Source organism: Hylobates moloch, unplaced genomic scaffold, assembly GCF_009828535.3.
Source record: "Hylobates moloch isolate HMO894 unplaced genomic scaffold, HMol_V3 SCAFFOLD_9, whole genome shotgun sequence".
Lineage (NCBI taxonomy): Eukaryota > Metazoa > Chordata > Mammalia > Primates > Hylobatidae > Hylobates > Hylobates moloch.
Genome location: NW_026652284.1, coordinates 50412794 through 50439365, shown reverse-complemented (window position 1 = coordinate 50439365; position 26572 = coordinate 50412794).

The following is a 26572-nucleotide window of genomic DNA, read 5'->3' as shown; positions in this document are numbered from 1 at the left end:
TAGCATAATGTTCTTTTATTATCTTTCCAAATATCTGTTGGTCTGCAGCGATATTTGCTTTTTCAGTCCTTATATTGATAGTTTCCTGTCTCATTTTTAAAAATCAATTTTGCTAGAAATTTACAAATGTTACTAATTATTCCAAATAATCAACATTTGGCTTTTGTGATGCTTGTTTTATATTCTCTAAAATATGCTTGTTTTATATTCTCAAAACTGTGTTCTTATCTTTACTAGTATTCTTTTCTACTTTGTGTTAGGTTTGATGGTTTTTTAGCTTACTTTTTGATGTGAACATTTATATTATTTATTTTCAGCCTTTCTTTTTTCACAATATATGCATTTAACACCAGAAATTTTTCACTAAAGTGTTGCTTTAGTTGTGTGCAACAAATTTTGATGTTTTGCTGTAATTATAATTCAGTTGAAAATATTTCTAGCTTCTGTTATGTGTCATAGATTATTGTTGTGATTTATAAATTACTTAGAAATGTGTTGTTTACTATTTAACAAGTTTCCTATTTTTATAGTTTTATTTTTGTTTTTAATGCCTGGCTTCTTCCTACTTAGCGAATATACTCTGATGAAGTCTATCCTTTGATAGTTATTGAGGCTTTCTTTATAGTCCAGCATATGATCATTTCGTTGATATTCAGTATGTAGATCAAAAGACTACAAATTCTGTAATCATTAAATTGTTCTATATAGATAAATGAGATAAAGTCTCTTAATTGTATATTCACAGTTATGTTACAAAATTTCTTGATGCATCAATTTCTTCACTGTGTTACTCAGATTTTCTATATCAATGAAGATCAGTCTTCCTGTTCACTTATTTTCTCGATTATTTTAAGACATATTAAAATCTCCCAAAATGACCATATACTTGTCCCTGCTCCCTTGAATTCCCTAATTTTTGCTTTATTTATTTTGAAACTATATTACGTAGATTTAGAATTATTATATCTACTTATCTGAAGCTATGTTGTAGAGATTTAGAATAGTATAGCTATTTAGAAAAGTATAGCTTTATTTTCCTTTTTGATTTAGAATAGTCTTCATCTCTAGAAAGTCTTTTTACCTTTAAGCACACGTTTTATTAGAATAGTGACATAAGCTTTCGAAAAGTATTTTTATTGTTTTCCATCATTTTAGTTTTGAACTTTATTTTTTATTTAAAGCCTGTCTCACACATGTATCATTGAGTTAAATATTTAATATTTTTATGGCATTACATAGTTTGGGCTTCCTGAGAAGAAGACCTTGAGACAAGGATTTTGATATACAGAGTTTTTTCAGTGATGATCTTATGCTTCACTGACATGCTTCACTGCATTTTAGTCGGCAAATTAGATAGGGAAGGAGAGGAAGCCTCTGTTGGTAATTTGAGCTTAATCTGACCAGGGTCAATGACAGACAGCATAGAAGGCACACCTCAGAGATAATTTCCACACTCCAAAAAATGAAGTGTCTAGGCTGTTCATTTTTTAACTCTGAGGAGTTGTTGGTTGAAGGTTATTCCTGGGAGGCACACAGGTGTAGAGTAGGATGCTATAGCCAAAGAATGCCTCCAGCCAAACATGCACAGGGGTAGGAGAATAGAGACTGGACCATTATGAAAGAAAGAGTAAAAGCTGATTGATATGGGCAGATAATTACCACTAGCAGCTATATCCAGTCTGACAATGTTTGTCTTTAATTAAATTACTTAGAACATTTATATACTTAGTGTAAGTATATATGCATAGGAATTAGTTAACATTTGCCATATAACGAATTGTTTTTTATTTTACTCATTGTTTATGTTTCTTTCCCACTCTGTTATTGTCTTTTATGGATTAAACAGATTTTGGTTTTCGCATTTTCTCCTTGTATTAACTTGTCGTATTTTCTTTTACTTATCTATTCATAATTACCACAGGGAGTAGGATTATATCATGTAACATAAAATTATGTTATTACTTCTCAAATAATGTCACAAAAATAGACAAATGGGATTACACCAAACTAAAAAGCTTCTTCACAGCAAAAGTAACAGTGAACAGAATGAAGAGACAATCTCCAGCACAAAAGAAAATATGTACAAACCATACATATAATGAGGGGGTCATATTCAAAATCTATAAGGATCTCACAGAACTCAATAGCAAGAAAACAAATAGCACAATTAAAAATTGAGCAAGGAAACTGAAAAGAGAATTCTCAAAAGAAGACATACAAATAGCCGACAGGTATATGAAAAATTGATCAACATTACTAATCATCAGGAAAATGCAAATTAAAACCACAATGAGGTTACACCTTGCAGCGTTTAAACGGTTACTATAAAAAAAGATAAAAGTTGGTAAGGATATGAAGAAAAGTGAACTCTTTCACACTATTGGTGGGCATGTACATTAGTAGAGCTGTTATGGAAAACAGTAAAGAGGTTTCTCAAAAAATTAAAAATAGAACTACCGTATGACCCAGCAAGCGCACTTTTGAGTGTATACCCCCCCCAAAAAACAACAACAGTACATCAGAAAGATATTTGCACTCCCATGTTTATTGCAGCATTATTCACAATAGACAAAATATGGAATCAACCTATGGGTCCATCAACAAATGTATGGATTAAGAAAATGTGCTACATGTACACAATGGAACCCTTACAAAAAAAGGATATCCCATCATTTGCAACAAGATAAATAAACCTGTATGACTTTCTGCTAAGTGACATGAGCCAGTTACAGAAATACACACACTATAATCTCACTCATGTGTGGAATGTAAAAAATCAAACTCACAGAGGCAGAGAGTAGAGTAGTGGTTACCAGGAGCTACAAGGTGAGGTGGGGATTGGAAGATGTTGGTTAAAGATACAAAATCTCAGCTACACAGGAGCAATAAATACAAGAGATCTATTGTACAACAAAGTGACCGTAGTAGCAATATACTGTAAACTTGAAAATTGCTAAGAGAATAGATTTTAAGTGTTGTCACCACACACACACACACACACACACACACACACACACACACACATACACTGTTAGGGAGCCAGATGCAGTGGCTTGCACCTGTAATTCAAGCTCCTCAGGAGGTTGAGGTGGAAGGATCTTTTGAGCCCAGGAGGTCAAGGCTGCTGTGAGCTATGATCCAGCCCAGTAAATATGTGAGGTAATGCATATGTTAATTACTTCTATTCAGTCATTCCATAAGGTACATATATGTTGCAAAACATAACGTAATATAACATAAATACATACAATTATTATTTGTCAGCTGAAGAGAAGAAAAAAACACTAATTTGGCATAATTTTAAGTCTCATAAAGATTGCTATTATTGCCTTATTAGTAAATATTTAGTTAATTTTTATTTAAATTTACTCACACATTTACCCATTATATTCCTCATTGTTAACTTCTGAAATTTCTTCTTTTAACCTGGAGTTATATTCCATATACATAAAATATTCTCCTTGATAGTTCTTTAAGGTCAAATTTAGTTTTCTCAATTTTGTTTGTCTAAAAATACATTTTTTCATATTCCTTGCTGCAGGATATTTTTATAAGGCATCCATTTCCCAGTTGAGATATTCCCTGACAACTTTTAAGATATCATTATGTTGTCTGCTGGCTCATCAACTGAGAAGTCAGCTGCCAGTCTTATTGTTGCTTCTGTAAAAGAATGTGTTTTCCACATCTGGCTATGGCACTTACCCAAGGTAAGGACCTATGTGAAGAAAGGCATGCACTTATTACATAACATAATACTAACTACTTATCTGATCCAGATATCTTGCTTGAGCATTCAGAACAAAATTAACAAAGTTGAACATTCAAAACCTAATAGTCATCCTCTCCTTTCCTTCTGGGACTCACAATAAACCTATATTACACTTTTAGCTGTGTCCTATATATCTCTAATATTCTTTTTGCATCATTTATTGTGTTTTTCTGTGTCTCAATTCCTCATTTCTAATGACCCATCTTCTGATTCTCAAATCCTGTTTTCTGCTGTGTCTAATCTGCTGTAAAAACACTTTAGTTATTTCTTATCTTCAATATTATTATATTTTTTAGATTTTAGAATTTCAACTTAAAAATAAATTCTACTTAACTGATGAAAATGTGCATCTTTTAATCTATTGTTTACAGATTTTCCTCTCTTTGTAAAGTTTGCTTCTGATACTATTTAAAAGCCATTTGTAGTTCACATTTATAGTTGGATCAAACATAGGCTTATTTTTATTATCTCTTTTTTCTTTTGTTTTCATTCTGTCCTTCTGCCTTTTTGTATAATTAGTGCTCTGTTTTCCCCCTTAGGGGAAAATCCTTGCTTGTAATGGTGCTGTGTTTTTTCTTTTTAATTGATACATAATAATTACGTATATTTATGGTATGTGTGATATTTTAATACATGCATACAATGTGTAGTGATCAAATCAGTGTAATTAGGATATACATCACCTTAAACACTTATTTCTTTGTGTTGAAAACATTTCAAATCTTCTCTTTTAGCTATTTTGAATTATACAATAAATTATTATTAATGGTAGTCACCCTACTGAACTAACACTAAAACTTCTCCCTTCTATCTAACTGAATGTTTTTACCCGTTAACCAGCCTCACTTCATTCCTCATCCTCCATTTCCAGCCTCCAATATCCATCATGAGATCAACTTTTTTAGCTACACATTTCCATGAGATCAACTTTTTTAGTTACAAATTTGAGTAAGTACATGTGTCTTTCTGTGATGACATGACAAGAACATGTGTCTATCTGTCTTTCTGTGACTGGATTATTTCACTTAACATAATGATTTCCAGTTCAGTCTATGTTGCTGCAAATGACAGGATTTTATTCTTTTTTAAAAGTGGATAGAATTCCATTGTGTATATCTACCACATTGCCTTTTTTCATTCATTCATTGATGGACACTTAGCTTGATTCCATATCTTGGCTATTGTGAACAGTGCTGCAATAAACATAGAGGTTTAGATACCCATTAGTGGGATTGCTGGATTGTATAGCCATTCTATTTTTAGGCTTTTTTTTCTTTCAGAAATATCCATTAGAAAATGACTGTGATAATTTACATTCCCACCAACGGTGTATAAATAGTTCCTTTTTCTCTGTATTCTTTCCAGCATTTTTTTGTCTTTTTGATAAAAACCATGCTAATTGGGTAAAATGATATCTTCTTGAGGTTTTGATTTCCATTCCCCTGATAGTTGTTGATGTTGAGTATTTTCTCATATACCTGTTGACCATTTGTATGCCTTCTTTTGAGAAATGTCTAAGCATGTCCTTTGCCCACTTTGTAATGGGATTATTTGTTTTCTTGCAGTTGAGTTGTTTGAGTTCGTCATAAATTTTGTATATTACTTCCTTGTTGGATGAATAGTTTACAAATATTTTCTCCCATTTTATAGATTGTTTCTTCACTCTGTTGATGGTTTCCTTTGCTGTACAGAAGCTTTTTAAATGTAATATAGTCCCATTTGCCTATTTTTTTAGGTTGCCTATTTGGTTGCCTTTTGAAACATTAGCCATAAATTTTTTGCCCAGACCAATGTCTAAGCTATTTTCCCATGTTTTCTTCTAGTAGTTGTATAGTTTCAGGCCTTACGTGTTAGTTTTTAATCCATTTTGAGTTGATTTTGAGTTGGTATGGTGACAGATAGGGGTTTGTTTTCATTCTTCTGCATCATGAGTAAGTTTTAATTGCATGCTGGGCATTACATACAAAAACTTTCGAATGTTATCTTTCTTTAGAGAGAGTTTGCTTTTCCCTAGGTGAGTCTGATAAAGGAGGATGTGGTCACTTTAGTCCACTCGGGGACTGTGTGCAGTCAAGGCTGGTCCGTATGTTTGATGAGACCAAGTCTGCCTCTTATTTCCATTGTCCTTCTATAGTTTTAACTAAGAGTCTTATAGTTCCTCAAGGTCTCCATTATTTGTTCTTTCTAACTATATAGTTTTTTCTCTCTAGGCTTCTAGAAATTATGTTTCACAAACTTAGGATAAATGTGGCTGCACAAGTCAGATCTCCTCTTGAAGTTTGTTTCCTCTCTCCAGCTTCCTCTGTCTCAGCAGCTCTCTATTGATTTTGAACAGATGATGTCATACTTTACTGGCTGTCCTGTGTGTGCTTCATAAGAGTGGTGGCTTCCTACTAACTACTCTGTCCTAACATGGATGTGCAAGCGCAGATTTATTTTATGATTATTATGTTTGCACCATGCCCTTATAGGTATTCATTTAATAATGTGCAATCAGGCAAATTCTACTTGAGTTTGGCAGATAGTTGGCCAGAAGCCATTACCAGTTTACTAGCAAAAGAATTTCATTTTACATAATCTACAATTAAGTTACTGTTTAATTAGTTTAATATAATATTATAATTATATGTGGATTAAATTATTGATAATAATTTATTTTATTATTTTTAAATTTAAAAATCACCTCAAATTGTCTTATTTAGGTATATGAACTAGGAAAATCCTAAATGACAGTTGTACTCTAGAACTCTTGAACTTAGACTGTCTATAACCAGGTAAATAACATCAGTAAAGAAATACTGTCTAAATGATGCCTGATAGAAATGTATTGATGCAGAGAAAAGAAGTGGGAAATTGAAGAGGAAGACTTCTTTTTTTTATAAGAAGTTAAGAAAACTGTAATAAGAAACAACAGAATGGAGAGTATTTTCTAACACTGAAGAGAACAGAAATGTGTTGCATTGGAGAAGATATTTTAAGATCAGAAGTAAACATATTAAGTGTTTTGTTAGAGGGTTTTAAAGTATAATTATGGTGGCTCATGCATGTAATCCCAGCACTTCGGGAGGCCAAGGTGGGCAGATCACCTGAGGCCAGGAATTCGAGACCAGCCTGGCCAACATAGTGAAACCTCGTCTCTACTAAAAGTACAAAAATTACCCGGGCATGGTGGTACATGCCTGTAATCCCAGATACTTGGGAGGCTGAGGCAGGAGAATCGCTTGAACCCAGGAGGTAGAGGTTGCAGTGAGCCAAGATCACACCACTGCACTCCAGCCTGGGCAACAGAGCAAGACTCCGTCTCAAAAAAAGAAAGTGTAATTATATAAATTTTGCAAGGTTAGAAATATCCCATATGATTAAGGTATACTCTACTAAGTCAGTAAGAGAGTCCCAACTTGCCACAATATGGGGCTTCTACCTCATTATATGATGTTAGAATGAGGAAATGCACATAGCAATGCAGTAGGCTATAATCAGAGAAAAAGTGACCTGAGGAGAAGTTGGAGAAAGGTTTACTTGTGGTAAATGATGATACTGAAAGAGAACAGACATATGTATATTAATTAAACTGTTTAGTTTTGAGTCCTTGAGTGCTGGAATTTTCTGAATAATGGAGATATGTTGTCTTCCTCACTCTTGTATTTACAGTTTATGCAAATAAACTGTGTGTTTGTAAATCAACATTTCTTACCAGTTCAACATGATGTCCTTATCTCTTGGAGGGAAACTTGAACTGGAAGAGAAAAGTCATAATTATAATTGCTAGAGAAAACAGTAGTTAATTTTAATGCTCCTTTTCTGTGATAGATGCTACTCTGTTATATACATTAAATAATTGTCTCCTCACAACAACCCTAGGCATCTGTGTTACATACAGATGAGGAGACGGAAGCATAGAAAGGTTAAAACTAGCCCAGGGATGCCAAGTTCATGCAAGCACTAGATGTCCAGAGGAAGCACTAGATGTCTCCTCTGTTTTGAAAGATCTTTCCCAAGATGTATGTTCTGGTCTCAGCTTAAGTGTTAATGCTCAGGTGGTCTTCTGTGAACCCTGCCTGAAATAGCTGCCTCGTCTGCCACTATCCATCATTGTATTTACATTCTCTACACAACATTTCCAGTAACAAAAATTTGTTTTTATTTGCTTATGTTATTTTCTTTGTTAAGATTATATACCTGCTTTATTTATTGCCATAAAATATGAGATATTTCATTTCTTGTTTCCTTTCTGTATCCACAATAGGTACTTAATAGGCACTCAACAAACATTTGTTGAATGAAAGAATGAATGTCAAATTGGTCAGTTGGCTTGGGTACAGCAATTGTAGTGTCTTGCTGCTATGATAATCTTTCTTAGTAGCCACAATTGGCAAGAAAGGCAAAGGACACCAAATGGAACTCAGAATAGGTAGACAGGGGGATCAAGAAGGATTATTCCTCTCTGGATTGTGTGCCAAAATATGAATACTTCATTGTCTAAACAGCACAGTAGGTGCAATGGTCAATATGGTTACACTAGAATTATCTTTTCACTGGAATCAAGAGAAGGCAAGACACACTTCCATATTGAGATTAGTAAGTGGGAAGTTGGCCCAAGATATATTTCTGAATGAGCAATATTTTTCCAGCGTATTTAAAATACAGAAATGGATCACCAGAGACACTGTCTAGTGTCTCACAACCAGGAGCATAAACGCTGGTGTCAGACAGCCCTGCCAGCACTGTGCTTTAGCGAGTGTGTGAGCTTGGGCAGGTTACCTAATCTTCCTAATTACATCCTTGTAAATTGGCAGCAGACAGCATGTTTGCTAAGCCTTCATGGTTGTTTTCATAGGCCTCTCTTATGTGATAAACTGTGAGGGTTTTTATAATATACAACAGACATTTCAGGAAAGGTTGATGTTCAGATATAATTCAGTAAAAGACACTGTCAAAGGGGGTAAAAAAGAGTTAGATACAAGCCACAGAAATTTGAACTTGCAGTATCACTCAAAGAGCATTTCAAATGGGAAAAAAAGTGAAAAAACAATGCTTTCATGTCTTCCCATTTCCCATCACTTTACCAGAGGAACGTGAAGTCTCATAAAACTGCAAATGGAAAATAATATATCCTGCCAAGCTTGGTTAGGTATTGGGCAGTTAAATGTCAGCTCAAAATATTTATCTTAGAGCATTTCCTAGTGATTTATTCCTTGCAAAAATGCTATGTGTAAGTATAGTAAAAAAAAACAAAAACAAAAAAACAAAAAGCCCTTTGGTATGTTGTCTCTTGTCATAAATACATCTTCTCTCTCATTTAGCACCATTATACGTTCCCTTTCATTCCTGTTTCTCACTTTCTTTTATGTCTGAGTCTTCTAGGTTTTATCTCTAACATCCCTACACTTGGTAATTGGATGTATATGTCTGAGTATTAATATATACTGAAGATTGTGCTATATTTTGAAATAGCATGAAAAAAATATGGCTCATGATTGCCACTTAAGACACCCAAAATGTAGGTCAAGCTTCATGAAGCACATGCAAAACAGAAGAACAAGGAGGGGAGTGACAGTCTAGTGGAGATTGATAATCCCCTTTTGCTGAAGAGCAGCATAGCATTTCGGATTGTAGGCACTGGCTTCAGCAGGCCCAGAGCTTATCACCTAAGCCTGTTGCTTATGCATGAGCTCTGGAGAGTCTGTTAACTTTCTGACTCTCAGTGCCCTTACGTGTGTAATAGAGTAGATGTTAATACAGTTACATTAGTGGATGACATAAATGAAGCACTTAGTTTGGTATCTGATTCTCATAGCTGCTCAATAACTAATATCAATTGTTATTAGTTTAAATCCGTGTTACTTCAAAACTTCTGGAATCAGTAATAATTTGTGTGTGTGTGTGTGTGCACGTGTGGTTTAAATTCTGTTTGTGTGTTCATGCCACCTATGTGTACAGGAGAAATAATTGCCTGTGCTGACTACTGAGTCTAGAGTCCCATTCAGGCCCCCATGCCCATCTTGGCCTTTGTCTCGATTCTACCATGGATGGGTTTTGCTGCTGTGGAAAAGAGGGCTGCTATTTATGTGTGTGGCACTCCCTGGATTTGCACAGTCTACCACACTCATTTACGTGCATGGAAGCCCCCTTAAGAGTGCACTTTCCGGATGGCAGCTGGGCTTCTCTCAGGGAGCAAAGACACATTGTGTTTCTTCAACTACACAAGAAAGTAGCCAGAAATGTTCATGTTCAGTGGGCTGTACCTGAAGTTTATGCCATGTGTAATAGATATTCCTTAGGCAGAAAATAATTTATAGAGCTCAGATTTTTCATTTTGGCATATGAAAACATGACATGTTAATATGTCATATATAAATTTTATGTTATACCGTATATTATATGATATATGATATAATGCCTTTTTTTATATTGGCAGAAAAAATAGTCATATAGAATAAAGAAATATATTAGTAGGTGACAGCAGATAAAGTACTGAGGTGTATTATGAAAAGCACATTTCTATTTAAATGAAAATATGTGATCTCGTAATGAAATTCAAAAGGACATAAATTCTTTCACTTCTTTGATCGAAGGATCACTGTAAAATGATCTTTACAAATTGGCATGAGTAGATCAGTTACATACAGTTTTGCACTTCTAAATTTGAACCTCTCATAGAGGCTCCTTCAACTTTTGTCTGTAAATCTCTCAAGGGTAGAATCTGTGTCTCCTTTTAAGGGGTAATAATAAATATGTTTATTATTAATATAATTAATTGCTGACATGATTAATGATATTCAATAAATAGTTGAGTCAATGAATTGTTCAAAAATGGTTATTTAATAGTTGTGTCTGGTATATTTTTAAAATAATATTTGTTCAAAAACTATCTGTATGTCCTTCACTGATTTTACTGAACAATTAATTATATATCGCTTATGATATGTTGGGTAATATTCTAATTCTCTCGCATGTATTAACTGGTTTAATTCTTATGATAACCAGAAAGTAGAAAGTTGGTGCTTTTATTAACTTATTTAACAGAAGAAGAAACTGGGGGAAAGAGGCTCTAAATTATTTGTCTAAATTCTCATGACTGTAAGCAGCAAGCTGGAATTCACACCCAGGCAGCCCAACTCCAGACTCAGTGCCCTTCTAGCAACTCAGCTGCCTCCTGTGTATGCCAGCTAAGAAGGACCACCCTGAAGACACTGGATTTTGACATTTCAAAATCCTTAAAAAGTACTCCTTAAAAAGTACAGTCTAATTTAAGGTAATTTCTTATTCATTGGTTCTCATAAGCCAGTCACATAATTCCTTCTTGGGAGGTATTTGAGGATGAGAAAGATTTAACATTTTTTTCTGCCTGTATTTGGGTCATGCCAAATATGTCTATGTACAGTACAGTTCCAGAGGACAAATCATCACATTTTATTTCATTTTTGGTGCATAAATGAGTCCTGTCTCTCTTACAGAGTTTTGGGTGGTGGAGGGAGTGAAAACTGCTAGGAAACATTTGTATAGAAGCTTCAATGGGATGGATAAGGTAGGAGAGAAAAAATAATGCTCATTTTTATGAATACTAAGGTGCCTGAAATGATTTTCTGATTAAACTAACGGTGCATGCTGTCGACTCGTGTGTTCAAAAAAGGTTGCTTTGGTAGCAAGCAACAACCATGGTTTTCATAGTCATCTTCAAATGAGACAAGATATAAATATTCTTAATATTTTTAAAATACTAAGTTATCTCACAGAAAGTTACTTTATCTTCATAGCACTTTACCAGGATTATCCAAAGAAATCATGAGTATTTGGTGAAGTTTTTCTTTGCTTACTTGGTGGGAGAACTCCTTTACTTTTAGTAAGTGATATCATAATCACGGATATGTCTTTGCAAATACATGCTTTTTAAACAATTTTCTCTATTCAATTTTTTTTTTTATTATACTTTAGGTTTTAGGGTACATGTGCACAATGTGCAGGTTTGTTACATATGTATCCATGTGCCATGTTGATTTCCTGCACCCATTAGCTCATCATTTAGCATTAGGTATATCTCCTAATGCTGTCCCCGCCCCCCCACCCCCCACCCCACAACAGTACCCAGAATGTGATGTTCCCCTTCCTGTGTCCATGAGTTCTCATTGTTCAATTCCCACCTATGAGTGAGAACATGCGGTGTTTGGTTTTTTATCCTTGCGATAGTTTACCGAGAATGATGTTTTCCAGTTTCATCCATGTCCCTACAAAGGACACAAACTCATCATTTTTTATGGCTGCATAGTATTCCATGGTGTATATGTGCCACATTTTCTTAATCCAGTCTATTGTTGTTGGACATTTGGGTTGGTTCCAAGTCTTTGCTATTGTGAATAGTGCTGCAATAAACATACGTGTGCATGTTAACATAGTGCTGGAAGTTCTGGCCAGAGCAATCAGGCAGGAGAAGGAAATAAAGGGTATTCAATTAGGAAAAGAGGAAGTCAAACTGTCCCTGTTTGCAGATGACATGATTGTATATCTAGAAAATCCCATTGTCTCAGCCCCAAATCTCCTTAAGCTGATTAGCAACTTCAGCAAAGTCTCAGGATACAAAATCAATGTACAAAAATCACAAGCATTCTTGTACACCAATCACAGACAAACAGAGAGCCAAATCATGAGTGAACTCCCATTCACAATTGCTTCAAAGAGAATAAAATACCTAGGAATCCAACTTACAAGGGATGTGAAGGACCTCTTCAAGGAGAACTACAAACCAGTGCTCAATGAAATCAAAGAGGATACAAACAAATGGAAGAACATTCCATGCTCATGGGTTGGAAGAATCAATATCGTGAAAATGGCCATACTGCCCAAAGTAATTTATAGATTCAATGCCATCCCCATCAAGCTACCAATGACTTTCTTCACAGAATTGGAAAAAACTACTTTAAAGTTCATATGGAACCAAAAAAGAGCCTGCATTGCCAAGTCAATCCTAAGCCAAAAGAACAAAGCTGGAGGCATCACGCTACCTGACTTCTCTATTCTATTTTTAAAAATTATTTTAAACTTCTTATTGTAATACTTTCTCTATTCACGCACGTAACATTTTTTATTTAGGAAACAGGCATGAATGCCGCTTTTGTCCTTTCGCTTTTTATAAAAATAACATTTTTATGTCTTTTTTTTTTTGCTGAATTCGTGGGTGAAGTTTTCTCTTCGTAACAATAATGTGCTCCACTGCTTTAGAATTCCATGACGTCTAAGAAATATCATGTATTTATAGCAGTTTCAGTAATAATGATACCGCACATATAAGTGCTATCTTCAGTGAGTCAGGTACTGCAGAGAGCACCCTGCGTATGCTATATAAAACAATCTTTAAAGGTCACTCTTGTTATCCTATTTTATAGACAGAGAAACAAACCTCAGAAGTAACTTATGCAAGGTTTTGAAGATTGTTAAGTTGCAAAGCCAAAGGTTTATCTCAGCCTCCCCTTCAGTAGACAACTCCATTTCACACCTTAACATTTGGCAATATTTTTACACTTCGTCTTTTTTCTTTTCCGTAAAGTGTTTTGAGAGATAGGAAGTGCATTGACTAATAAAGAAACTGAGGTCCTGTGAAGTTCAGTGATTTTCTCAAGTGAACAATGCTAGAGAGGTAGTTAAAAACCTGTGTGCTAGTAAACATTGACCTTTCTCCTTAAAGACAGAAGTGAGAAGTTTGAATTATAATTGTCCTTACGTGCCATGCCATGCATTCTCTCTCTCTCCCTTTTTTTTTTTTTTTTTTTAGACGAAGTCTCGCTCTGTCGCCCAGGCTGGAGTGCAGTGGCACGGTCTCGGCTCACTGCAAGCTCCGCCTCCCGGCTTCACACCATTCTCCTGCCTCAGCCTCCACACCATTCTCCTGCCTCAGCCTCACGAGTAGCTGGGACTACAGGCGCCCACCACCACGCCCGGCTAATTTTTTTTTGTATTTTTTTAGTAGAAACGGGGTTTCACCGTGTTAGCCAAGATGGTCTCCATCTACTGACCTCGTGATCCGCCCGCCTTGGCCTCCCAAAGTGCTGGGATTATGCGTTCTCTCTTCATATCACAGTAAGTATTTTCAAAACCCACTCATCCATTCATTGAATACTATTTTCGTCTAAAATGCCATGAACTATGGCAGTCACTAGACTTATAATGAATCACATAGCCTTGTTTCAAAGGGTGCATATTCTAGTAGGCATGAAAAGTATACAAACAGCTATAAATAAAGGGTTTTGTGTTGGAGGTGTACACAGAGCACTGTGAACACAACGTGTGCACTTCACTTTGATTGAGTCAACTCTGTACTACATGGTTATACTAATTTTATCTTATTCTGGGTAGTGTGTCAGCTAAGGAAGTAACAGTCTGCAGAAAAAGATAACAACTGTCATTACATATGCACCTAACAAGAGAACTCCAAAATGCATGAAGGAAAATTTGACAAAAATGAAGGGAGAAATAAACAATTAAAAAATGAATAGTTGGAGAGTTCAGTATCCCACTTTAAATAATGAATCAAATTATAGCAAGATAAAGGAGAAATTAAAGATTTAAACAATATTGTTTAAAACCAACTAAACTTACTAACTTACTGTTTAAAACCAACTAAACTTAATAGACATCTAGAGAACCCTCCACCAAATAATCCCAGAATATGCATTCTTATCAAGTGCACATGGAACATTCTTCAGGGTAGGCCATATTATATTTAGGTTATAAAATAAATCTCTGTAAGCTTAAAATGATAAAAATAATGTTAACTATCTTCTCCAACTACAAATAAATATAATAGGAAATCAATAATAGCAAAAAAATGGGAAACTCACAAATATGTGGAAATTAAAAGTATACTCTAAGCAACCAATGGTCCAGAGAGGAAATCAAAAGGGAAATTAGAAAATACTGTGAGATAAGTAAAAATGAAGACACACATATCAAGCCATACCAAAACTTATGTGGTCCTGCTAAGGCAGTGCTTAAAGAAAAAAAATTATACTTAAATGCCTAATTAAGAAAGGAGAAAAACTTAAATCAACAACCTAACTTTTTAGCTAAGACCCTGAACAAATATGAGAAAACTAAATCTAAAACCAAATAAAGAGAAGTATAAATATTAAAGTGGAAATTAATGAAATGGAGAACAGAATAAATAGCTGAGAAAAATCAATGAAAACAAAGTGAACTTTTTGAAAAGATCAATGAAATTTACAAATTTTTAGCTGCATGAACCGAAAACAAAGGAGGGAAGTTTAAAATTACTAGGATCAGAAATAAAACAGAATACATTACTGCTAACTTTATGTAAATAAAAACAATTATAAAGGAATACTGTGATTAATTGTATGAGTCAAGAAGAGATAGACAATATGAACAGATGTATAACAAATAAAGAGATTGAATTAGTAATTAGAAAAAAAGAAACTACCCATATAGGCTTTTCATAGGAAAGCCCATTTCTGGACAGCTTCATCAGTGAATTCCATGCCAAATGATTAAGCAAGAAGTAGCACCAATCTACTAACTCCTTCTCCTGAAAAAAAGAGGAAGAGAACACTTCCTAACTCATTCTGAGGCCGGTACTACCATGAGACAAAAACTCTCACAAGATACAAACACTATAGAGTATATATTTTTTATAAATATGGATGCAAAAGTCCACAATAGAATACAATTGACTCTTGAATAATGTAAGGGCTAGGGGTGCTGATTCACTGTGCCGTTGAAAATTCACATATAACATTCGACACCCCCAAAACCTAACCACTAGTAGCCTATTGTTAATCAGAAGCTTACAAATAACAGTAAATTAACACATATTTTGTATGTTATATGTATCATATACCGTATTTCTTACAATGAAGTAAGTGAGATAAAGGAAAATGTCATTAAGAACTCATAAGGAAGAGAGAATACACTTACAGTATTCTACTGTATTTATCAATAGTGTAAGTTTACATAGTCTGTTTACTTGACAAGTTGTCTGTCTGAAATGGCAGGTAGTTACAGCTACAGACTTTGATCTACAGTACACATCAAACGGTTCAACTTTTCTCTCCTTCTTGGAAGCACTTCCAGTATCACTAGTGACACTTTGTATGGGTCCCATGATGTTAAGGTTTATACTACTGCACTAAACATGATGAAAAATACTGGACAACCAGGAAAGATCACTTTTTACTTTGATGCGCAATTTCCTAGAAAAAATGAACTACTCACACAGAGATGATTAGAGTCGCAAGGTGTTTTAAGCAAATGCAACACTTGAGCTTACCACGATATCAACAGGAAGTGGCTACGGAATGATTACAGTGGTACAGTATGTTCATTGTATGCAGTAATGATTTAATACTGCATATTTACATTTGTTTACATCTCTCTTGACTGTGAATGGCATTATGTCTGATCTGTAAGCATTCGTGTGCAAAAGTCTTAATAAATGTTAACATTTTATAATAGATTTGTGTATTTTATAGTAGTAAATCATAAAATAGGTTAATACCTACATATATTTTATGCATTCGTGACATATCTACATTTTTCTTTTTTTTGAAATTTCTAGGCTACATGGTTCGAGAGCAGGTTTTTGTAAATAGTCACAAATTTCCAAAAATGTCCAATGTATTTATTGAAACAAATCTGTGTATAAAAAATCTTAGAAAAATCTTATTCTAATTTCTAACATCTGAAAATTAATGCAATACACAATAGAATAACAAACAAAAATCGCTTGACTTCTTTAATTGCAGAAAAAAGATTTGACAAAATCTAACACAATTTTATGACAAAAATATTGAACAAATTAGGAATAGAAGGAAACATCTTCAACCTGATAAAGGGTATCTATGAAAATCTTGCTGCTAACGTTATACTTAATGATGAAAGATGGAATATTTTTCTTCTAAGTTTGAAATGACAAAGATGTTCATTCTAGCCACTTTTATTCAACATTTTATTATGTTTGTTTCTCTAGAGAATTAGGCAAGAAAAAGAAAGACATTTTTCTATATTGGAAATAATTAAAATTATCTCTATTTTCAGATGACCATGACCTTGGATATGGAGTCCACTCAAAAATAATCTGAACTAATAAACATATTCTGCAAGGTTGAAGAATACAAGGTCAATCCAAATAATTAATAATATTTCTATGTGATACAATAAACAATCTTAAAATTAAGAAAACAATTTCATTTACAGTAGAATAACAAAAAAATACTTAAAGTTTAATCATGAGATACAAATTGGTACCCTGAAAACTACAAAACATTCCTGAACAATATTAAAGGTCTAAATAAATGGAAAATCATCTTGTGTTTATGGATCAGAAGACTTAACAATTTGAAGATGGCAATACTTCCCAAATTGACACGCAGATTTAATGCAATACCTGTCAGAAAACTAGCTGACTTTTGTGGAAATTGAAAACTGATTGTAAAATAAATGGAATTGCAGGAGATATGGAATCACCAAGGAATACTGAAATAGAAGAACCAAGTAGGAGAGTGTGCAATTCTCAGTCTCGTATCTCATTACAAAACCAAACCAAACAAGGCATTGGCACAAAAATAGACATACAGATCAATGGAACAGAACTGAGACCCCAGAAATAAAACCAAGTGGTCAGCTGACTTTTTGCAAGCTTGCCAAGACCATTGAATGGGGAAAAATATTTTTTTAATATACATTGCAGAGATAATTGGATATAAACATCCAAAAGAATGAATTTGGATGCTTATCTTTCACCATATGCAAAAATAACTGAAAATGAATTCAAGGCTATAACTATTAACTCAGGAAAAAAAATGAGCTACATTTTCATGATCCTAGGTTTGGCAAAATACTCTTAAATATAACTCCAAAAAGACCCCACCAAAAAACCTAGATAAATTGAACTTCATCAAAATTAAACATTTTGGGAATCAAAGGGCATCATTAATAAAATGAATAGACTTACTACAGATTGTGAGAAAATGCTTGCATATCATATATCTGGTAAGCAAATTGTTTCTAGCGTAATATATAAAAAAAACTCTTACAACTCAACAAGAAGAAGACAAATAACACAAACTAAAAATTGGCAAAGGATCTGAATAGATCTTTCTCCCAGCAAGATCTACAAATAGCTGATAATCACATGAAGAGGTGTCTGGCATCATTAGTCATCAGGAAAATGCAAATCAAAAACCACAGCTAGGTACTACATCATACCCACTAGGATGGCCAGAACCAAAGTGACAGATAATAGGTATCAGGAAGGATATGGAGAAATTGGAACCCTTATACACTGTTGGCAGAATTTGAAATGATACATCCACCTTGTAAAACAGTTTGGACATTCCTCAAAGGATTAAACATAGAGTTACCATATGATCCAAAAACCCTACTCTTTGATACATACATAAGAAAAATGGAAACATATATTCACACAAAAGCTGAAACATGAATGTTTATAGCAGCATTATTTATATAGCCAAAAGATAGAAACGACCTAATTCCTGCCTGCGGTTGATGCTGATAAAAAAAAAGTCCTAAATGTCCCAAATTGCAGTGATGGTTGCATGATTCATGAATATACCAAAATCAATTGACTTGTTAACTTACTAGTATGTGAGTCATATTTTAATGAACTGTTAAGAAAATTTAAAAACATAATGAGTAGGAGAGACCTTCATGTTAAGAAGATGAGAGGCTGCCAGGTGCGGTGGCTCACACCTGTAATCCCAGCACTTTGGGAGGCTGAGAGGAGCAGATTGCCTGAACTCAGGAGTTTGAGAACAGCCTGTGCAACATGGTAAAACCCTGTCTCTACTAAAATACAAAAAATGAGCCAGGCATGATGGTGAGTACCTGTAATCCCAGCTACTCAAGAGGCTGAGGCACAAGAATTGCTTGAACCTGGGAGGCGGAGGTTGCAGTGAGCAGAGATTGTGCCACTGCACCCCAGCCTGGGCAACAAAACAAAACTGTCTCAGAAAAAAAAGAAGAAGAAGAAGAATGGGAGAGACTTGATGTGGGTGGAGCAACTGAGGTGCAGAGTAGGGAGTGTGGGGAGGTGAGCAGGTGGCAGCAGGTCCCCAGAGGCCTCATGTCTGTGGTAAGGAGTTTAGAGTTTATTCTGAGAAGGAAGGGGTAAAATGCAAACATTTTTAAAAAGGGAGTGACTTAATCAGCTTGATGTGTTATGACAGACTCAACATGGAGAAGGATGGTTTGGTAAGTGGCCAGGCTGGAGGCAGGAACACTGAAGAAGTAATCCAGGAGAGAAGCAATGAGGCCTAAATGTCAGCAATGAGACGAAGAAGAATGGTGTAGTTACAGGAGATTTAAGGTATGAAATGATCAGGCCCTGTTGATGAGGTCAGGGATAAGGAAGACTGGATAACCTGGGGCTCTGAGGATTCCTGCAGGTGACAAGCTGAGTGGCGACTCCCTTCCCCAAGGGTGTGGCAGGGGAGCTGGAGGTCATCTGCAACCCCCACTTGGCTCTTTGGCTGGATCTAGAAACGAAATTGACACCAGACATATTAAGAAGACAAAAGTATACCTAGATTTCATTTGTTTTACATGTACATTAGGCTCTTCATAAGAGAGTAAGGTCTGAAGAAGTGACCAAAGCAAGATGTTTTTATACCTTTTAGACAAAGAACAATACATTTGAGAAGAAATGACAGAACAAAGAAAATCTGGCTGGGGCAGTGAATTTCTAGGGGAGTCAACTAGGAGATATATGGAAGTGGGGTGTAAAACTAGCGGAAGATAAGAGTTATTTGGATAAGTATAATTATTCAGATCCATTGCAACCACCCAGTTCTCAGTCTCTGGTGATAAGGGCTGTTTCCTTGCCCTCATATGGGAAGGGCACCCGTCCCAGAGGAATCTTTACGGCTTGCTGCATGTAGGAAGAACAGTGAGCTCACCCTGTCTGAAACTACAATGTCTCTAATTTTTTCAGCTTGAAATCATCAATATGCCAATTATGCACATTTTGGGATGGTAAGTTTTTCACTTCTTCAGTGTACTTGTTTGCTCCCTTAGGGTCCGGGTGCATTCTCTTCCGTGCCTTAATTGCTGTTGCTACTTGGGAGAATTTATTCTTCAGTTTGTAGCTCATCTGTGAAGGGAATTAAAGAAGGGGTCGCAGTAACATTTAGGTAAGAAAGTGGATGGGAATTGGTGACAGGCATTATATTGAGTAACTGCTTACAAGTCAGTAAGAAACAACACTGCATATTGGCAGCCTTAAATTACTTTCTGTGGCAAAGAAAAGAATCAGTGATTCTAGTTATACAGCTTTATTGGAAAATTTGTTTTTAGAAAACTGTAATCAGAAAAGTACATTCCTTTAAGTTAGTCTTTCAAATCTTTTTTAAGGCAGCTCGTAGTAGTTTAAAAATTAACACATATTTATACTGAACTATCAGCTTATACATTGATTTTGCATACATATTTCCGTTGGTAATTCAAAGAAAACCTTTGCTTTAAGCATACTCAAATAATAATATTATTATTATTACTACCATGTTCCAGAATAGGAAATTGAGATTCAGAGATATGAAGAGACTTCAGTTACTGAGTGGTGAAGTCAGATTTGAAGTTCATGTCTTCTAGCTAGAAACTCCATGTTGTCACACTATTTAGGTGATATTTTCCTGTCCCTACCCATCCTATCTATTTTTATTAGCCAAATATTTATTCTTTTAAAATAAATGACAATATCACAAACACAGGGTTGTGTTTGTCTTTAAAGTAATCTAAGAGTTTCTTAAATCTATAGCCTCAGAAACTTCTTTATTGTTGCCCTATGAAAGGCAATTTAACATCCTTTAGCTCACCATCATGTAGCTATGTTTTGTTTTCTTGGGAATGCTGTAATTAGGTCTATTGTTGATATTACTTGCTTTTCTCTGTCCACTTTTACTGTGTTGGCAGAAAACTGAGCTCTTATAATGAGAAATAATTTCCCATGGAGATTAAGCTCTACAGTAGTTTTGTAGATATTGAGTCCAGAATAGCATGTTTTACAGATTGAGGAATCAGGCAAGTGGGTAAAAGAGAGCTTTCTCTTTAACCAATAATCAGGATTTTGAAGATAAATAATGCTTTCAAGTTTGTACTGAAAACTCCTTATGAAGTCTTGTCTCAAGAGTGGGAGTCAGAGCTTTAGTGTTGCATTGTGAAAGTGAAGAATTACAATTTATACCAAAATATAGATCATGATGGACTGATATAATGTAAAAGCAAGGGCAGCCAGTTTTCCAGCAGAGAGACAGAGTTTCAAGTGGAAACTCTATCTATCTATCCTTTTCTCAAATATTCTTTACCTTCTTGCTCATTGGTGAACTCCTTCCTATCCTTCAAAACATTTTGTCCCTTTCTTACACGTTTCTGATTCCACCAGGCTAATTATTCTAGCCCTCTGTACTTCTAGAACACTGCATTTATCTCTCTTACAAGATAACTTTCCTTGAATTTTAATGTTTATATAAACTGTAAAATATATTAATTAGGCCTATAATATATTCCATCCTGAAATAGCCAGATGAGCCTTTCTTGGCCAATGATAAGTCTATGAGAACCCAGGCAATTATTTCCAGCCTGAAAAATGAGATGACTTTGAAATGTATGAGCCTCACTGGCTGCACATCTCATCTGTGCCCACGTCTTGTGCATTACTTTCCTCAGGTTTTCTGGAAATTCTTTCCTTTTTCCAGTCTGTACCTTTCTGTTGTGCTCTAGCTAGTGTCCGACTCTCTCCACTCTGATCTAATCTTCACATTACATTATTTACTTTCCTGACCCTTAGAAAAGTCTCTCTTTCACCCACACCCCTTTCAATAACAAAATGTGGAATGCAAGACAGATACTTTATCTGTTAAGTGACTTTGAGAAACACAGTTTAGCTCTCAAAGTTTCCGTTTCCTTATCTTGAAATTGAGGGAAAGAGAGAAATCAGAAAATGCTGCACAGTTAAAGGATGCAAATTTACACAATAATTTTCTAGATACTTGACATTTTGATTCATCATTTTCAAAACCTTTGAAATTAAAAATACAGTTTTTAGTGCATCCTTTTAAAAAAGAAATAATTGGCAACGCCTGACCAATATCAAATACGGAGGTGGTCTGTTTTGGCTTATTTCCTCTCTAACATTTAAGAGTGGCTTCTCCTGAGTTCACTGGCATCCCAAAACACCAGACACATTGATGGAGCTTCAGTGTGAAATAGTCATGTGGAAAATCTTTCCACCTTTCTTCCTTCTTGCTCCTTAAGACACTTCCATCTTGTGACCTGGAATACTGCCAGCATAGTAATTGCATCTCAAATAGACTGTTAGTATGCAAGCATTGCAAATGTTTACCTGTGGTACAATAAGGAAGCCGAGGATATTAAAGCAATAATGTATGAAGAGCTGGTGACATTAGATGACTTGATGTATCTGTTAGAAAGAGGAAGGCACAGGCATGAACATTCTTTATATCTACATTTCCTGCCAGGCTGTGAAACACTTCACTTAATGAGCATCTTTCCCTGCAGAGTAAAGTGACATCAATTAGAAAATAAGCTTATAATTGAACCTTTACCTTTGAAATAATGTATTTGCACAACTCCCCAAGGCAGTGTGTGCATAAACCCAAGGCTTGTTTTCCATCTAAACAACTTCTGATTTTGCTCATTTACTAATGAAAGGCAAGAAGCACCAGCAAGGGTTAGGTATACAGGTTGAGTTTTGTTAGCTCATGAAGGTTGTATCTGATGGCTTTTCAAAGCTGTGTTTAGCAACTGCAAGAAGATCCCCTGGTTTTACACGCACAAAATAATTTATCCGAATCCTTCTATCCTCAGAGAGCAGCATCAATACTCTGTTGCCTATTTGGCATCAAACGGGATTTACGCAAATCCCTCATCTGTGCAGAAATCTAATGATTTTTAGTGTCAGTGTTTCTAATTCTTTGTGGTGTTCCTTATATTGGTTTCTGGAAAAATTACTGCCTAACCAACCATGCTTTTCTTCCAGATTGATTTTCTTCGCTAAGTAACCATGAAGTGTATCATATTGCAATATAGCCTATTCTTAAGTGCATTGTTAGAGTGCCACTCTCCTGAATCACCGAGTGCCTTGTTTTCAAAACTTCTAGGTTGTGACTATCGCAAAAAAAAAAAAAAAAAAACAAAACAAAACAAAAAAACAATCATTCCTTTAGGACAGCGATCTCCTAACCTTGACAGCTTCTTAAGAACAGCCAGCAGTGGCTGTTAGGGATTAGGAAGGTCATGGCCAGGCTCACTCTCCATGTTGCACCTAAGCAGTATTGTTGGGTAGGAATACCTTTCATCGTCTCAAAGACATTGTAACAAACACAGATACATTTAAAAAGGTTGCGAGGGACTTGAAGCTTTTTAATCTGCAAATTTCTAGAACGCTTTTTTTTTTTGGCGTTTTTCTGGGATGTATTTTATATTCCACAATAAAAAGTAAAAGGTTTGGAGAACAAAAGAATTGATATAACCTAGAGCCAATTATGTGCATAAATCCCAACCATCATTCCTCTCTTCTTCTTCCCTTTTATATTTCATTTTCTTCCTGCTTGTTTTACTTTTCCTTCTTCTTTTCCTCACCCTTTCTTTCCTATCCTTCCCTCACATTTTTCTTCCCCTCTCTCATTTACTTCCTCTTTGACATGCTGTGCACCCCACAGTGGAGACATCATAGTATGAGGTAAAAAAACAAAATTAAATATGTTATGATGCCTAACCATGTTTTTCAGGGTCCCCTAAAGCACTTCTCATACTTTTTAAAAAAGTATTTAGTTTTTAATTTTTGTGAGTACATAGTAGGTGTATGTATTTATGGGATACATGAGACACTTTGATACAGGCATTAAATGTGAGATAATCCCATCATGGACAATGGGCTTTCCATCACCTCAACATTTATTCTTTGTGTTTCAAACAATCCATTTACACTCTTTTAGTTATTTTAAAATGTACAATTAAGTTATTATTGACTGTAATCACCCTGTTGTGCTATCAAATAGTGGGTCTTACTCTTTGTAATTTTTGTACCCGTCGAGCAACCTCACTTCCCCTCTAACCCCCCACTACTCTTCAAAGCCTCTGGTAACTATCCTTCTACTCTCTATGTCCATGAGTTCAATTGTTTTGATTTTCAGATCCCACAAATGAGTGAGAACATGGGATATTTGTCTTCTTTCTGTGCCTGGCTTCTTTTGCTTAACATAATGATCTTCAGTTCCATCCATATTGTTGCCAATAATAGAATCTCATTTTTTATGGCTGAATAGTACTCCTTTGTATATACATGCCACGTTTTCTTTATCCATTCATCTATTGATAGACACTTAGGTTGCTTCCAAATCTTAGCTCTTGTGAACACTGCTGCCACAAACATGTGAATGCAGATGTCTCTTTGAAATACTGATTTCCTTTCTTTGGGTATATACCCAGCAGTGGAATGGCTGGATTATATGGTAGCTCAATCTTTACTTTTTTTGAGGAACCTCCAAACTGTTCTCCGTAGTGCTGGTACTAATTTACATTCCCATCATGATCGTAGAAGAGTTCTCCTTTCTCTACACCCTCACCAGCATTTGTTATTGTCTGTCTTTTGGGTATGAGTCATTTTAACTGGGGTAAGATGATATCTCATTGTAGTTTTATTTGCAATTTTTTTGATGGTCAGTGATGTTGAGCACCTTTTCATATGCCTATCTGCTATTCGTATGTCTTCTTTTGAGAAATGTCTATTCAGATATTTTGCCCATTGTTTGATCAGATTATTTGATTTTTTCCTATGGAGTTGTTTGAGCTCCTCATATATTTTGGGTATTAGCCACTTGTCAGATGGGTAGTTTGAAAATATTTTCTTCTATTCTGGGGTTGTCTCTTCACTTTGTTGTTTCCTTTGCTGTGCAAAAACTTTTTTAACTTGATCTTATCCCATTTGTCCATTTTTGCTTTCGTTGTCTTTGCTTGTGGGATATCACTCAGGAAAATTTTGGCCAGACCAATGTCCTGGAAATTTTCCTCAATGTTTTCTCATTTTCTTAAGGTGTTTAGTTTGATTTTGTTTTGTTTTTATTGTACAAGTTTTCTGCAGTAAAAATAAATACTAATGCTTCTGGATATTCATAATTTTCATTAGAATGCACAAATCTCTGAGGAGGAGTCTGCACTAAAGATAGAAGGCATTCAGGATTGAATAAATGTATTTGATCTCAGAATCTTTTTAAACAACAGTTAGAAACATTTCAAGTAAACAATTTTCCTAAAACATTTTGGGAAACTTTTGCTGTAGTTCAGTCTACTCGAGAAGAACAGAGCAAGAATGCATTCTTCCTGGCCCACACCACACCATCCAGTAATCAAAACATGTGGCAGCACAAGGCAGTATTTCCTGAATTTTCTAGAAGTTTGAAATCCGTTTCTCAAATTGAGCCAAAAGCTTGCTTTCTAAAATTTTCATTAATACCTCGCTTCAATTTTCTACTTCTGCCAAATATATAAAATCTCTCTTCCACATGGAAATTACTGAGGCATATAAAAGCTATTATGTGATCATTTCACTGAATTAACTATCTCCTTGGCAAAACATTACTGATTTCTTCATCTGTCCTACATATGATACAGTAGAAAACTTACCCCACCACATTCATTACAATTCCTTGTATAAAAACATCATTTTTATAGATATAAATATTCCCCACTTGTAAATATTTTCACTTAATCTGTCAATTCAATTGAAGAAATTTTGGGTGCTTTCTAGATAACAAGTGTTCTGTTTTAGTCATGGGTATCACCTATGAAGTTCACATACACAAGCAAAGGGTGACATATGAGATCATGTGCTGATGACCTGTTGTGTGTGTGAAGATGATCTCTTGGCATTTAGCTTCCATTCTTATCTCTCTTAGTGTGTTCCTCCACTGAAGAACATGAAAAACAAAAACCCATGCTCCTATATTTCTTGGCAGCAAGAGTTCTAGATGAAAATCACATTTCAACAATTAGAATCATCCTTTGAGATTTGGAAGGTAAAGATGAAAAGGAAGCCATATTCTGCCTTCCTTTGCTTTTCGTAGCTACAGAACAGGGTTATGGAACCACGTTTTCTGCTTGTGTGTGGTTTTGCCTTGCTCCCTTTTTCCTGCAAGAGTATACCAACATCCGGTTTCTCATGCCCAGGGGTCAAGAAGGAAGTAGCCATACTCAGATTTCCAATAGAGGCCATCAGCTTCACTAGTGGTGGAGAGAAACATGTGTTTCCAATACGGCAAGGCTCTCTGATTCTGACTTTCGATCCTTGAATTTTGATTATTGTGCTGCCTTCTTCAACTCATCTGCTTCAAAAGCAGCCTCCAGATGCTCCAACCTCACAACTGTGTCATAGATTGCAGTTCTGATGAGTTAGTTTCTGGGAGCCTTTCTTTCCCAGCATAAAGGCTGGTCACACTTCTCTTCCAAGGGCTTTGTAAGCACAAATGTATCACGTCATTTAGTGCTTTAAATAAGTATAGTAAATTTTGTTTCTGGCACGAAAACTTGATTAATAAAGTATTTACTGCCAGAGCAGTTAATAGCCAACATTTTAAATGATAAGATTCTGGGGTAGTCAAAATAGAAATGGGATAAAGGGGCCAGGCATGGTGGCTCACGCCTGTAATCCCAGCACTTTGGGAGGCTGAGGCAGGCGGATTGCCTGAGCTTAGGAGTTCGAGGCCACCCTGGGCAACATGGTGAAACTGCATCTCTATTAAAATACAAAAAAAAAAAAAAAAA